We start from the raw sequence: 14,751 nt of genomic DNA on the forward strand, positions 1-14,751 counted from the left end.
GTAAACTGTCTTTTTCCCCTTTGAGAGAACTTTTGTATAACATGAAAAGAACTGGCATGATACTTAAAGACTTCATAAAGAGTTCAAAACATATTTGTAAGCAAATCCTAAATAAAATGTACACAGTACATCTTACCACTTAAACAATTTAAAAACACAAGACTACCCTGAATAAAAGTTAAAACCTCATCAGAGAAAAATACTCATCATTTGTATATCACTGTTAGAAAACTGATAAGATTCTTTTTCTGGAGGGAACAGGGAAAATAGCAAACAAATTCATTTAAAATTTGTTCAAAAAATGTTCATAAGGTTGTAAATTCCTGCTTAAACCATCTTAGACTTGTATACCATGGATATACTTTCCACTACTTCACTGGAGGACAAAAGAACTTGAAGAAAGTGTTTCTCAAAATGAGGGCCAAATGTGGGTTCAGTAATAAACATTTTAAACAAGCTCCCTGTGTGATTACTCTACATTCTGAAATGCCCTATAGGAAAGAGCAACAGTTAAAAGCAAGATCACAAACATACTCCTGACATGGCAGAATTCTGTATAAATTTAGGTTGTGAATACTGCTTTTTATTTTAAAACAAGTTCCAGGCATTAAGAGAAACATGCATACCTGCCAAAGGAACATGTGACCATTTTCCTCTGATATTTTCATTATTTGAAACTTAGCTATTAAAAGAAAAGACATTATATGACTAACAGCTTTGGGAAAGTTATATTTCTAATGAAAATGGGGCTTCTTCTTTTTTTTTTTTTTTTGGTTTTTCTCCGGTACTGGGAACCGAACTCACGACCTTGCGCTTGCCAGGCAGGCGCTTTGCCGCTGAGCTAAATCCCCAGCCCCGAAAATGGGGCTTCAAAGAAAGATAAAAATATATTTTATTCAATGCCTACAAATCCTAAATCATTCTGAACTGAAAGCTAGATGGCTTACCTAAAATTAAATTGCACTAAGATTGTACCACATAACTTAGATGATGATGGTTACTTTTGTATTTCTTTGCATAAAATGGTACTAAAATAGGATGCTATATGTGACAACTCTTTCATAAAATGCTAACCACTAATTTTAATAAAAATAGTTTGAAGAACTCTGAGCTGAAAAGGATCATACTATGTATTTCGTGTGTTATCCTACTAAACAAAACTAAGGAGCTAGAACTGTGATACATGTGTTCTCTGCAGATTTTTTCAACATTGTTATTTTTTTGATTTCCCTAAAGACTACATAAACTGGGGCCCAAAAGTACAGGTAATAAGGTTTGGAGAGAAGCAAGCATAGTTAAGACATTCTACTTCAAGGGCAAATTATTTTCCCATATGTTAAATAACAAGAAAAATCATATACATTCTGTCTCCACCCAACAAATGGAATGTATTTACAAGTTTGGTTGACAAGCAGTTGCTTCATCATTATTTAAGTCAAATAAACAGCAAGTCTATCAACAACAAAAAATTCAGTACTGTCTATCATACACTATAAGAATCAAGTATTACATCTAAATATAAGCCAAAAGAGAAATTAAAATTAGCTTCTAAACAATTGAAATTGTTCTTTGAATCTGGGATGATAGCAAGGTTTTGTGTGCACTAAATAGCAAGATACACAGAATGCACAGCTGGAAAACAAGGATCAGACCCATTCTTCTCCATACATCGAGAGAGGATTGATACACTCACACCCTGCAAATTCGTATCCACTGATCTTCCTCACAGGGTCCTTGTCATCTGGAATGAGCTGGACAGGTTCATTAGTAAACTGCAGATCCAAGTTGTCCAAACCGAATTCTCCAGAAATATTTGTTTGATAGGGCTTGTGGCAGTCCCTTTATCTCAATCATGTCCCAGTCAATGTTTTGAAAGAATGGATGGTCCTGAACATCCACAAACCCTGACTGAAAATAGCAACCTAATCATTCCCCTGGGTACTTGTTCAGAAGACCCTGCAGGACACTTGCAACTTCTACAGACAGACAACGTGGTACATGAAATTTTCTCTCCACAATAAGCTGCAGGAGATAAGCAATTGCCTTTTGATCGGCGGTATCAGAGTTCTCAACAATGAGAAATGGAGACTCTCCCTCCATCATCTCAAACGTGAGGACTCCAAGAGTCCAACAGTCCACACCAAAACCGTACTCTTCTCTGATAATTTCTGGAGCAAGGTAATTAGCAGTGCCACAGAAAGTGCTGCTCACATCCCTGGCCCTAGTCCTTCCTTACACACGCAATAGTCAGTGAGCTGAAGGTGCCCTTCTGAATCTCGTAATAAATCGTTCAATTTCAAATTTCTGCAGAGTATCCCTTGCTGGTGAAGGTAGCTGAATGCTAAACTGATCCCTGCAGAGTAAAACCTGGCATGTGGCTCAGTAGTCTTTGTTGCTGCATGTGAAACCTGAGATCTCGGCTGACATAGCCTAGGACAAAAGACAGTCTGCTTTCTGTCTGAAAGCAAGAGGCAGCCCAACAAGAAAAGGATGACTCGGTGCCCACTCTGAAACATGCTTCTCTCTCTGTGCCCGATGAATGCTGGCACCCTCCTTCTTCATGGCTTTCATTGCAAAACTTCGATGTGTTTTTTGTCGTTGAACTGAGAGCACTTTTGCATAAGTTCCTGTCCCTATCACTGAGAGCAAACTAAAGTCCTGAAGACCTAAACTAGAGGAAGATTTGCCACTTTCCCTGGGGTTCTTTACCTCCTCGTCTTCACCAATTTGCTCCAAACTGTCGTGCCTTGACGGATGAGACAGACTTCCTGTCTGTGCAGGGTCTGAAGCTGTGGGCAGTTGATTCACTGGCATGACAGATTCTGGTGGCAAAGAATGCTGTGCACACTCAATTGTGACAAGTGTGTGGCACTTCTTGTGAACCAAGTGTTTACAGCCGATGCACTTGTATACCTGCCACTTGAGTCCCTGTACATGATCTGTGCAGACCGCACAGTGAGTTCTTTTGCTACAAAGTTTGGCCTGAAAAGTATGGCCATTGGTGCAAGAAAACTTCATCCAGAGCCCTGTAACTCTGCAGTGGGTGGATTTCTCTTCTAGACAAGGCATTGGAGGATGATCTGATGCACAAGGCAATGCATGGATTAAGGGCTCATACTCTTCCTTTAGCTCAGATGGCCTAAAGGCTTCTTCCGGTTCCCACTGAGATGATAGAGTACGTGGCACACCTTCATCCTGGAGCCATTTTGTGCTGAAAGTTGGTTGTTGTCCAAAGACTGCAATCCTGAACTTCATCACAGAGACCCACAAAGGAGATGGACCTCCCATAACATGGCCTGTGGGATCTCTTCCCATCATCAGGGCCTGTGCGGCACAGGTGTGGGTCGTGGAGGTGCTCAGGTGGAAGGCACCACAGTAGGGTTCATTGCCCAGGAAAATGGGCTCGGAGGGCTCTTGAGCAAGTGTGGCCTGACTGCCTGCACTGACCACATTGGCCAGAGTGCGGCGTAGCTCCCTACAAAGGCCTTTCCATTGGTGACCAGGTCAGGGCGCATGTGTACTAGGTTTCTCAGTGTTTCTCGGTGCCTAATGTCTGTGATTTCATTCGCCCACCCTGGACTTCCTTGGCTCGCTAGCATTGTGTGCCTGGCTCTGGGGAGACCTGCCCAGAGCTAGTGGGAGTCTCTGGCCTGGTGAGACTTGCGCTGGGATCTCGCGCTTTATGGTGCCATTGGTATTTGGGCTTGGAGAGAAGTCACACAGATAAGTTGGTTTTTCTTCGTGAGTCATGGTCAGTCCCAGAGACACATCCCTGTGGTGTCCATGACGGTTGAGTCACTTCTGCATCATCGTCGGCAGTACCTGCAGGAGTCAACCACCTCCTCAGTCTTTCACAGAGACTCCTGTGCCTGGGGTCCTGAGGCTGCGGCCTTGTGAAGTGAGGAAGCAGCTCAGCATGTTCACTGTTGCCCATCTTTGGCCAAGTGAGCTCTGGAGACGGCCCTTACTGCATTGTGATGTCTGTTAACAGGGGATCCAAGTTCTGTCTGGACAGGGTGCCACGGAAGTGAGGTCGTGTCTTGGGGTTCCAAGGTGGGAGCCCCCCTCCAGTGCCCCCTCCCCCATGGCCCATCTTTTTCTTCATACTAAATAAATCACCTACTTACTCATTTTATGATTTTTATCTAGGTATTAGGAGTCTTTCATCTATCAACCATCTATCTATTAGTTTCTTACTTTTGCATGACTGGGCTTGGAGAGACGTCACACAGAGAAGTTGGTTTTCACAGTGAACTACAGGGATATCCTCAGACTTTATTTTTTCACATATGCACTAAGCGTCTCCTTAAGTAACAAAATTGGTCAGGATGTTCTCCGCCTTGAGATCTTCTTGCCTCAGCTGCGCAGAGTGCTGGGATCCAGTCATACACCATCTTGCCAGATCCAGTGTGCTATGTAGAAACAGGAAAAGTAGGATAACTTCGGTGATTGAGGCACAGGTGACATCTTCACTTTTAAAGCATCATGTGTGCATTGATGTTTTGCATGTGGTGGGCACAAAGCTGAGGGGTCTTTTCCATTTAAGGAGGCAGTTTCTCTGAAGATGCCAGGCTGGGGATTTACACTTACAGAGCTATGAATTTTAGGATGCTTTTCTTTCCTGAATTGAGTCTTCCCCATTTCCACTTAATTATGTAGCACTGAGACTCTAGAAAATTTCAAAGTAATTTTCCTTAAGAGATATGAAGGGTCTGGGATGGAGCTCAGTGGCACAGCGCCTGCCTAGCAAACTCAAGACCCTGTGTTCAATTTCTGGTACCAAAAAGATATGAAAGAAAGAAAAAACAGAGATATGAATGTTGCTGTGAAAGTGTGACTTCTGGAGCCAGGATGGTGGATCCATAGCAGGTTGTAGCTTTGAGGGGCACACAGATGATTTATTATTCATCCTTAGCTAATGAATTTAGTACCAAAGTGTAGTATTCAGTATACTGACATAATTGTGTCTGCCTGAAAATAAGATCTAACTGGAACGACCTAACTGGAACTAACCCTACCTGATCATTACCAAGGTAGGGCTAGTGCCATGGAGAAGATGATACCTCACTATTCACTTGCTTGATGGCTATTTTGTAATGGCAGGTAAAACAGGAATAAGGGGATTGGGACTGTTATTCATCTTTTCTTTCCGCTTAGGTCTGATTTTTCAGGAAAACCTAGTAGACTGAGGCGAGACAGTATGTGGAGACTGCGTGGCAGATACTGTTTGTAAAGCCTTGAAACCATCACCGGAATGGTGATGATGCACACACACATTTAGCATTTGAAACTTTCCTTGTGGCCACTTGTAATCACTTCCTGTTCTCCTGTCCTAATCAGCCCATGTTCCTTGTGTCTCAAGTGGGTAGTTTGCATTTTCTAGATGCAGGTAGCTGTAACCATTCAGCACATTGTTCTGTTTTGTTTTGTGTTTTGAAGAGCTTATTCAACCAGTATAACCATGGTGAAGAGAGAAAACAGACAGAAAGCAGCACCTCCCCCTCCCCCATCACATGAGAGAGTAGACTTGTGGTGGATTAACTAAGGGGCAGTTTAAAATCCCCAGCTGAACTGAATTAGCACGGTGCTGGGTGTGGAAGGCCCACCTGAGGATTGTTGCCAACAGCATAAAAGGAGAACTAGAGGGGAAGATGTTGAGTTGTTGATTCTCCTAGAGATGCTTGTTATGTTGGCTTTTCCGGTATGAAAAAGCCATTCTCATCACTGGAGGAGCTTGGGTCCTCACTGTTGCTGCACCCCTCCCTCCCCGTTACAGGGAATCAAACTCAAGACCTCATGCTTGCTAGGCAGGTGCTGTGCCCCTGAGCTAAATCCCCAGCCCCCTCACTGTTGCTGAAGATGGCTTTGGTTCTTTTCAGGAGAGCTCTGGTCATTACCCTGAGTGTCACTTCCTGGCTCCAGTGCAGATCCCTTAGCCTGGTGGCACAGGTCCTTCATCCCACTGGTACAGACTTTCTAGCTTCTACCACTGACCTTTTGGCCTTCCCAGTGCAAATCCTTGATATGACTTGCATGAGACATTGTTGTGGGCTCTAAGCCTCCAGCTGCACGAGTGGAGGAGACTGTCATGGGCTCTAGGTCTTCAGCTGTTGGGACTCATTGGTCTCTCGGTGTACCCTGGGGAGGAACGGCAGTGGGAATGAGGAAAAGATAGACAAGAGACATGAGCTGGGTCAGGTGGAGGCCTCTTTACCTGATGGGCAAAAGGACCTGAACAACAGCAGTAGGGGTGTTTATGTATACTCTTGTAAAGTTAGTACCAGGAGGTATAAGGTTGCCTAGTGACCTATGACTGAAATTGTCCTGGCGGGATGGTTTTCTCAAGACTGAGGTAACGTGACTGCTTTAGGCACTCTGGCTCTGTCCTACCCTCACACATATGACTGATTTCCAGCTTCAACCGCTCCCAATACTCAGCTGGACTGACACCTTAAAATTTCTACCTGATTCCACTTCGTACTACATTACAAATCAGATTCCACGTGAGTTTTGATGGAAAAAACAATATTTAATACCAGCACATTGTGGAACTGGAAAGCACGAAGGTCCAACGTTGTTCACTTAGGCGAAAAGGAGGGAGGGGCAAAGCAGAGGCAGAGAGTGAGCAGTGAGCAAATAACAGCTCTTAGAGGATAGCTCATGTGTTCCCTTGCATTTCAACAGAGTTAACACAACATACGCAAATTACATAGATGTGCAAATGGAGGACTCCCCCAGACTTTCCACTATGAGTCTGGTGCTCACACCGGGGGTCTGAAATACTACAAGACAAATTTGGAGCAGGAAAAGCAGCACAGACGGGAACAACAGCAACAACAACAGCAGAGGTCTGTGAAGTATTTGATGCTCCAACTAAGGCAAAACAGACAATCATAGATATATTAGGAAAACAATTAAACATTCTGTTGATTTCACTTTATTTTCTGACACTGCCAAATGTGACATCCAGGAGTTAAGACCCCACTCAGTCAGACTGTCAGTCACACATGAGGTGACAAATGTCATTCATTTTCAGACATGGAAGAAGAGGCATTGCATGCAGGAGCAGCTATGTCAGAAGACTCGGGCAGGGGCAAGGTTTCTGTTGAGAGAAAGGAGGAACCTCAAGAGACCCATCTACACCATTGTGAATGGACGGAATAATGTTGCACCGTGTACTTGAAAATCCCAAAAAGGAAACTGGAAGTGGTCTCGCCCTTGAAGACTTGAGTGAACTCACGTGTGCGTTAAAAGGTTCCCATCAGCCGTCCCACAGTGAAGTCATACCTGAAATTCATGTTCCACATTACAGACGGGTAACATTCATTTCTCACTAAAGGTACATCAGCAAAAATTTCTACTAAGCGATCAAAGGCGAGAAACCTACCGAAATCAGCAAAATAAGAAACAGAAGACAAAACGAGCGATACCTTTGACTTAAAATACTGAGCAGCAGGTTGCAGGGACGTTTGGAAGTTGCACCACAGGAGAAGAAATGGGCACAATGACAGCACTTTCACCCACAGAAACAGAGGGCCGCGAACTCTGTGATACTCCAGTGCCGACAAAACACACCGTCATACAGACAGTCGGGAGACTCTTCACTGTCCTAAGGAATTCGCCTTCTTTTCTGACGCTGCCAAAGATGACACCCAACGCCTAAGAGGCCCCTGGAACGAGGGTGTCAGTCAAGTCACACAAGGTGCCAAGGGTCATTGATTGCTGGGCCTGGGCAGAGGAGACCTGGCACGAAAGGAAATCTCGATGCCCTGACCTCGGACAGGAGGCACGGGACATGGGGTGCAGACGTCCCCTCGCCTGGCACACACCATCGGAAACGTTGCACAGCCCGCCTCTTCACGAGGACGGGTTTTCAAAGCCTGTAATCAAGAAACCAACTTGAACGGCTATGCACGAGAAAAACCTCAGACATCTGTCTGTTCTCCCTCCAGAAAACAGAGCGATGGAATTGTCGGCCTAGAAAGAAGCAAGTGATCAAGGAGAAGAGGGGGAAAGGACGGGAGAGAAGTAGATAGTTCATTCTATCATGAAGTGAGCTTCCCGGAGCTGAGCACAGTTTTGCGATTTGTCCATTTCCCCCAGTCTCCCGGGAGTGGGGATTCCTTGTATTCAGCTCATTCTTCACTGCAGTCTGTGAACACCTTGCCGAGTGAGGCCTGGGCACCCAAAATGATTGGAGTTGGAGCCGGGATGTAGCTCGGTGGCACAGTACTCGCTCAGCAGGCACGAGGTCCTGGGTCCTCTCCCCAGCATGAGCCAAAAATGAAGTTCAGTTCCTTTACAGCTGAGTTCAGATTGTACCGGAACTAGAGCAGCAGGCAAAGCGATATAAGACACAGCGCCGCCTGGTGGCAAAGCTAACAAAATCCACAGCCAGGTGAGCTTGCCCCTTGAGGAGCAGCAGCTGGAAGATCGGCACCTGCCTTCCAAGGCTACGGGGAAGGGAATCCTGGAGTAGCCTGGAACCACACGGTAAAACTCTGCGTGCCCTTGAACAAGGCTGGAGCCAGCCCTGTGATGGGGCACGGCTGGAAGCTCTCAGGACCCTTGAGTCCTGCAGTGCCAACCCTGTCCACAGACTGGCATCCACCACAACTCCTAGGACTCCTGCACAGAGGGTCCCCTGGTGACACCACGGGGCAGGTGCTCGGCCAGGCTGCAATCACCTGGGGGAGGACACTCAGGAACTTGGTTGGTTTCTTCCTTTCTCTTGGTTCCTCCACTTTGTTCCCTCCACCACGTTCCACGTGAGCTCTGCCCCACCATGCCCCATTCCCTGGGCAGGGACAGGTGACAAGAACAGCAGTGCAGAATCGGGAGGGTGCTCCATCGCATGTGAACACCCTTCCACACACGGGTGTGCGCGCACACAGCCACCCACTCACAGGCATGCCGAGCCCCTCCCCCAAACCTCACCCCTCACTGGCTGCAGTCCCCTCCCAGAGGCAGGCCCCCTCTACCCTGCCCTTCTTAGGTCTGGGAGCAGAGTCACAAAGAAGGAGGGTGGTGCGAGATAAGCAGCCTAGCCTGGGACTCAGCCGGCTCAGGCTGGCTCTGCTGAGGATCCACAGTAGGTGCCACGTCCAGGACGCAAGCACCTGCAGCTTCCAGCCAGGACAAGGACTCCTCCTCTCCAGGCCCTGTCATGCACTTGAGCCACTGACAGCTGCCTCTCAGGGCCTCCTCCTCCTGCACATCCCGAGACTCAGCCGACCACCTGCCCTGCACCGGGAGCCTCCAGGCCCACGGAAAGGATCCAGTGAAGAGCACACAGCTCAGCAGAGGAAGGCACTGGATGGAGAGGCTGCCTGGCCCGCCCCAAAGACAGGGCTCCCTCCACTCTCAACAAGCCCAGGCTCCTCCCTCTCACCCTCCCTCCTCCCAATCTGGCTCCAGATTCCCAGAGCTCGGCTCCTGTGCTGGAAAGACATGCAGTGCCGAGGCATGAAAGGGCCTCCCGTGGAGGGACATGGACACAGGCAGGGCTGTGTGTGAGCTCTGACCTGAGGCCAGGCCCTCACCCAACAGACACATACTTGCACATCCTGAACACCAAGCAGAGCAGTGTCTGAACAAGAGTGGGGTCCCTGTGGCTCCAGGAGACAGCCCTGCAGCCAACACCAGGAAGAGACATGGTGCCCACAGCCAGTGAGCCGTGAGCAGCAAGGAGGAGGGAGGAAGGGGACACAAGAGAGCAAAGGCCCAAGCACAGGTGTAAACAACAAAGGGGGAAGTGACCACGTGTCAGCCTCTCACCTGACCTGCCAGGGCATGTCGGCCTCCAGGCCCAGGTGGCTCCACACCTGCACACCTCCCTCAGCCCCTGCTCCTCTGACCTCTCCACCTCCATCACCAGAACCATGGACTGCTGTGGCTCCAGCTGCTGCGTGCCCATGTGCTGCTGCAAGCCCGTGTGCTGTTATGTGCCAGCCCATTCCTGCTCCAGCTGTGGCAAAGGGGGCTGTGGCTCCAGTGGAGGGTGCAAGGGGAGCTGTGGGTGCTGTAGGTCCTCTAAGGGGGGCTGTGGATCCTGTGTGGGCTGCAAGTCCAGCTGTTGCCAGTCTAACTGTTGCCAGTCCAGCTGCTGTGTTCCCATCTGCTATCAGTGCAAGAGCTGAGACTGTGAGCACAGCTGTATAAGCCACCTCCTATGCACCTACACCATCTACATAGCACAGGAGCCTCATTTCAGATCCCTAGAGTAGAGTCATCCTTGAGCCTTCATCTTCCAGTTGACAGAAGTTGCTTCTCCAGACTCATGAAGAGCCAGGTCTTCTGGTATTGAAGAAGGACACCTTCCCTGATGACATTAATTCCCTTCCTATACTCAGGGATTCATGCCTCTTCTACCTCTACTTCTCTTTCACCAGCCTCAGGGCTCCAACCCTCATGGGCTCTGGCTTTACCTGGATGATCGTGGAAGCCTGGGGTGGCCAGCAGTCTGTGAAACCTGGCACCCTGGGGATCCGTGGAGCTGCAAAGTCTTTCCCACTGAGCGCTCACACAGCCCAAGATCTTCTCCGCTTGCCTATCTTGGGCAACTCTCCGATTCTGTCTGGCATGAAGTGTACACTTGACATCCTTTAATAAACATTCTCCAACCACCGTGGTGTTCATTTTGGCTCTTTGCTTTAGCAAAATTCTCCCAGTTCCCTCCCTGCCGATCCTCCCAGAAGCTTCTATGCTACTTTGACCCACAACGGGTCTTTCTGCTCTTCTGCTCCTGGAGCCAACCTGCTGTGCCCCTACGGAGCAGGCTGTCATGAGGGGCTGTGGGTCATGGACAATAGGGTACCTGTTTCAAGGATCTGGAAACTGACACAACAGAGGGTAATTTTTTTTTAAATTCTGCAACAAAAACAAACAACACAAAGCCAGCCAGGGGATCAGGAGTTCTGGATGACGCTGTGGACGTTGCTCCTTGGTACTTGCTCTTTCTCATGTGACGGAGGCCAGAGTTTGCCCAACTCTCAATCCTGAGGCCTGAAGGTGTCCCTGGGAGACTAAATTCTGAGGTTGTTGTCCTAGAACACTTTAAAAATTTTGGGGAGGAGACTTATGGTACATTTAGGTCTTTTGTGTGGTGTTCTTTTGGTCTCCTGAGATTGATTCAGGGTTGACTAAAATCAAATGAAGTAGATACATCAGTTCTTCAGCCACAGTGACCCATTTCCTATCTGCAACAGCCTGGTGTGGTCAGCAGCTGCTTTACTGGTCAGTGCCCACATGCCGTGATCCACCACTCAGGGAGGGCTGATGGATGACGCTGGTGGGAACAGGAGGTATTTTCACATGACGTGTATCACCTAGACTGTAGAACTGCTATTTATACCTCTTCCTCTTTCTCCTCCTGCTTTCTCTTCCTCTTCCTCCTGCTGGGGATCAAGCCCAGCACTTCCTTCATAACAAGCACTCTCTCTTCTACTGAGCCACACCACCAGCCCCAGACTCATAATTGCCTGCTCTTTGTAGTATCTTCCTGTAAGAAATTACTGAAACTTAAGTGGCTTAAAATAGGAAAAGCTTGAGCTGGGTGTAGTGGCACACACCTGCAATCCCAGCACTTGGGATGCTGAGGCAGGAGGATCACTGTGAGTTTGAGTCCAGCCTTGCTATATAGTGAAGTTGAAGCCCAGCCTGAACTACATAGTGAGACCCTGTCTCAAAAATCAATCAATCAATCAATCAATCAATCAATCAATCAGTACCTTTAATTGTACCTGCAGACTTTTTCACTCTTCACTGCATAACCCAGACTCCTTTGCAGTATTAATTATGTTCATTGACTCCAGAGATTCGGACATGGACAAAGGATTTGGGGAGCCACTGCTCTTCATTCTGTGGTCTCCAAACATTCATACTGATCCTGCGTGAAAAGTGCACTCTCCCCACTCCAGTGTCATTTAAAGCATCAACAGCTATGGTACTGCAGGAGGAGGAGGAGGAGAAGGAGGGAAGAGCACAAAAGAAGGAAGAGGAGAGGAAGAAGGAGAGGAGAAGAGAAAGATGAGGAGAGAGATGCAGAGGAAGGAGAAGGAGAAAGAGGAGGAGGAGGAGGAGGAGAAGGAGACTATGATGAAAATGATCAGACCACATTTTCAACACTTGGCTTGGAAATTTCCTCAGCTAAATATCCCAGTCTCTCACTTACAAGGTCTGCTTTCCTCACAGCTTTTGACCTGATTATCCCAGGTCCTCAGGTAGTAAGTAGCATAACTGGTTTTCTTTCAGTTTCTAATACCATCTTCTGTTCTTTATAAGCCCTCATTGGCAGAGTGGTCAACATCTGCATATGCACCAACAGTGTGCTCAGGACAAGGTAGGCTTTTTCTAGGGTGCACCTCATCGTGCCCCAATCCTCTGCTAATCTACCCAAATTCAAGGCTGTGGTCACATATCCAAGGAGTGTCGCAGGTATAACTGCCTCCATGTGTTAAGGACTCTGCTAACTCTGCTTCCTCTTCTCCTGTCTGTGTTCTTCCTCTCACAGGCCCAGAAACTGGAGTCAGTGACCATGGACTGAAACCTCGGACACCATAATCTAGAAGAGATCTTTCCTCATTTAAGTTGATTGACTGATTGATTGCTTTGTCTTTTTAAAAACGTTTTTATTAGTAAATGTTTTCAGCATGTAATTATTACATCTTCAGTACATATAAGAAATCTCAATTATGTTTTCTTCTCCTTTCCCTCCTCCTCCCCATCTGTAATCCTATCAATTCAAACCAGTTTTTCTGCAATCTCTTAAAGTCGCTTCCCATTTTATGGAATTTTGACATGCTTGTAATCATGATTGAATAATTTCATTCAATATTTCCAAAGTCTTTATATATAATCTTTTTTGTATACCTTGAGATGTATTAATTTCACAAATATTTGCTACATGTGTGAAGCACGATGCAAAGAGTTGAAGACACAGGGATGAGTAAAAAAACTAGTCTCAGCAGGGCACAATGGCACAAGCCTGTAATCCCAGCTACTCAGTAGGATGAGGCAGGAAGATTTCCAGTTTGACCCCAAGGCTGGACAATAATGGCTGAGAATATAGCTCAATCCTCCTGATTTTCTGCACCCAGAAAATTTCTCAAAAGATGCAGCTTCTTCAATTTATTTTTACAAATCAAATTGTAAGATGCAAGTTGAAAAGAGGGGTTCCTTGTGCTCCAAACCAAGCTCTTCTTCTTGAAACTGGCTCTCCTTGTGTCCTGCTCTTTCCACCTGTCCATTCTCATTCTTATCCAGGATAGAAATTGTGGACCCATGTTGGATTTTTCACTTCTTTTTTTCATCCCCAGTTCTTTGCTCAGTTGATTAATCATGTGTGTTTGTTCTCTGTAGTGCTCCCATGATTTTCTTTCCACTTTCATCCCAACTGCTCTACTCAGCCTCCTGTCACTTTACTCCCAGGTTTGGCTAGAGCTTTCTAGGTGGTCTCCCTGAATTCAGCTCTTCCCACTAGATCACTTTACTGTGAGTTCTAACACTGTCTTCCTGTTTTAACCACTTACTCTCTCGCTTGGAAACTTTCACTGGCTCTCCATACCTAATTGTCTGACTTTCAAACTCCTAAAGCTCACATTCAAAGTTAATTCTTCATCGCGCATCGCTTCCTAACTCAATTTTTCGCAGGCAGACTGGCTTATTGAATCCTGGTCATTCCTGCTGCTGTGCTTTGCCTAGGCTGTACTGCCGGTGTTTCCCCTACTTCACAATCACAGCTACTCTTTAAGTGCCAGGTAAAGTTTGACCTTACCCAGGCAGCTTTCCCTAACCCCCGCACCTTGTGAGTCTGGATTCTGAAGAATGGCAGTGCCTAAGGTCTATATTCCTTTCTACCTCTTAATTATATACCTGTTCGCTTTTGATGTCTTTTTCCTTTATCCCCCCAACATTTTCATGTTCTGGAGAAAATGGTACCTTTCTGTGGCTCCCAATATACTTAGCCCTTCTGGGTTGGGCACAAACTAAATACTATATATAGAAAGCAAGGGACAAGGGCTGGGGACATAGCTCAGTGGCACACACGCTTGCCTGGCAAGTGCAAGGTCCTGAGTTCAATTCCTGGTACCAAAAAAGAAAAAAGAAAGCAAGGGGAAAAGATGAATTCTGCACATAATTCAGGGACTGAAAAATAATAATAATAATAATAGCTATATAGGCTAGGTGCTGGTAAATGTTTTGCAGGTATTCACTCTTCTCATTCTTGCAATTCTATAAAATGGTAACTATTACCAAGTGTGGTGGTGCACACCTGTAGTCCCAGCACATGGGAAGATGAGGCAGGAGGATGCCTGTGAATTCAAGGCCAGAGTGAGCTACACAGTGAGACCTTATCTCAAAAAAAATAAAAAGGTAACTATTATAATCCGCATTTTACAGATGAGGAAACTGAGTCACAGAGCTAACTAACTTGCACTGTATTACAAAGCTAATAAGTGAAAAACTGGGTTCAAACTCAGTCTGGTTCCAGAGTCTAGTAATTTTATCTTTTTTGGGGGGACGGTGAGGGAGTGCTAGAGATGGAACACAGAGCTCTGCACATACTAGGCAAGCACTCTACCACTGAGCTGCACCCCCAGGCCCAGAACTAACTCTAAGCACTCTGTAATCTCATTGCTAATGAAATGGTCTGTAAAAAGGGTGGAGCAAAAATGGAAGAGCAAAAGGTAAGCAAAGATGCTATGGGCAAAATAAAAATGGATAGCAAGAAAAGGGAAGGAGCAATCACTA

At 46.5% G+C, this 14,751-nt stretch overlaps 1 pseudogene; it reads right to left on the bottom strand.

The window, feature by feature from the left end:
• Positions 1-1,381: 1,381 nt before the first annotated feature.
• Positions 1,382-9,916, bottom strand: LOC106148443 (annotated as a pseudogene).
• Between the last annotated feature and the right edge of the window lie 4,835 nt (positions 9,917-14,751).

This window comes from Chinchilla lanigera, unplaced genomic scaffold, assembly GCF_000276665.1.
Source record: "Chinchilla lanigera isolate Chin_1 unplaced genomic scaffold, ChiLan1.0 scaffold00021, whole genome shotgun sequence".
Lineage (NCBI taxonomy): Eukaryota > Metazoa > Chordata > Mammalia > Rodentia > Chinchillidae > Chinchilla > Chinchilla lanigera.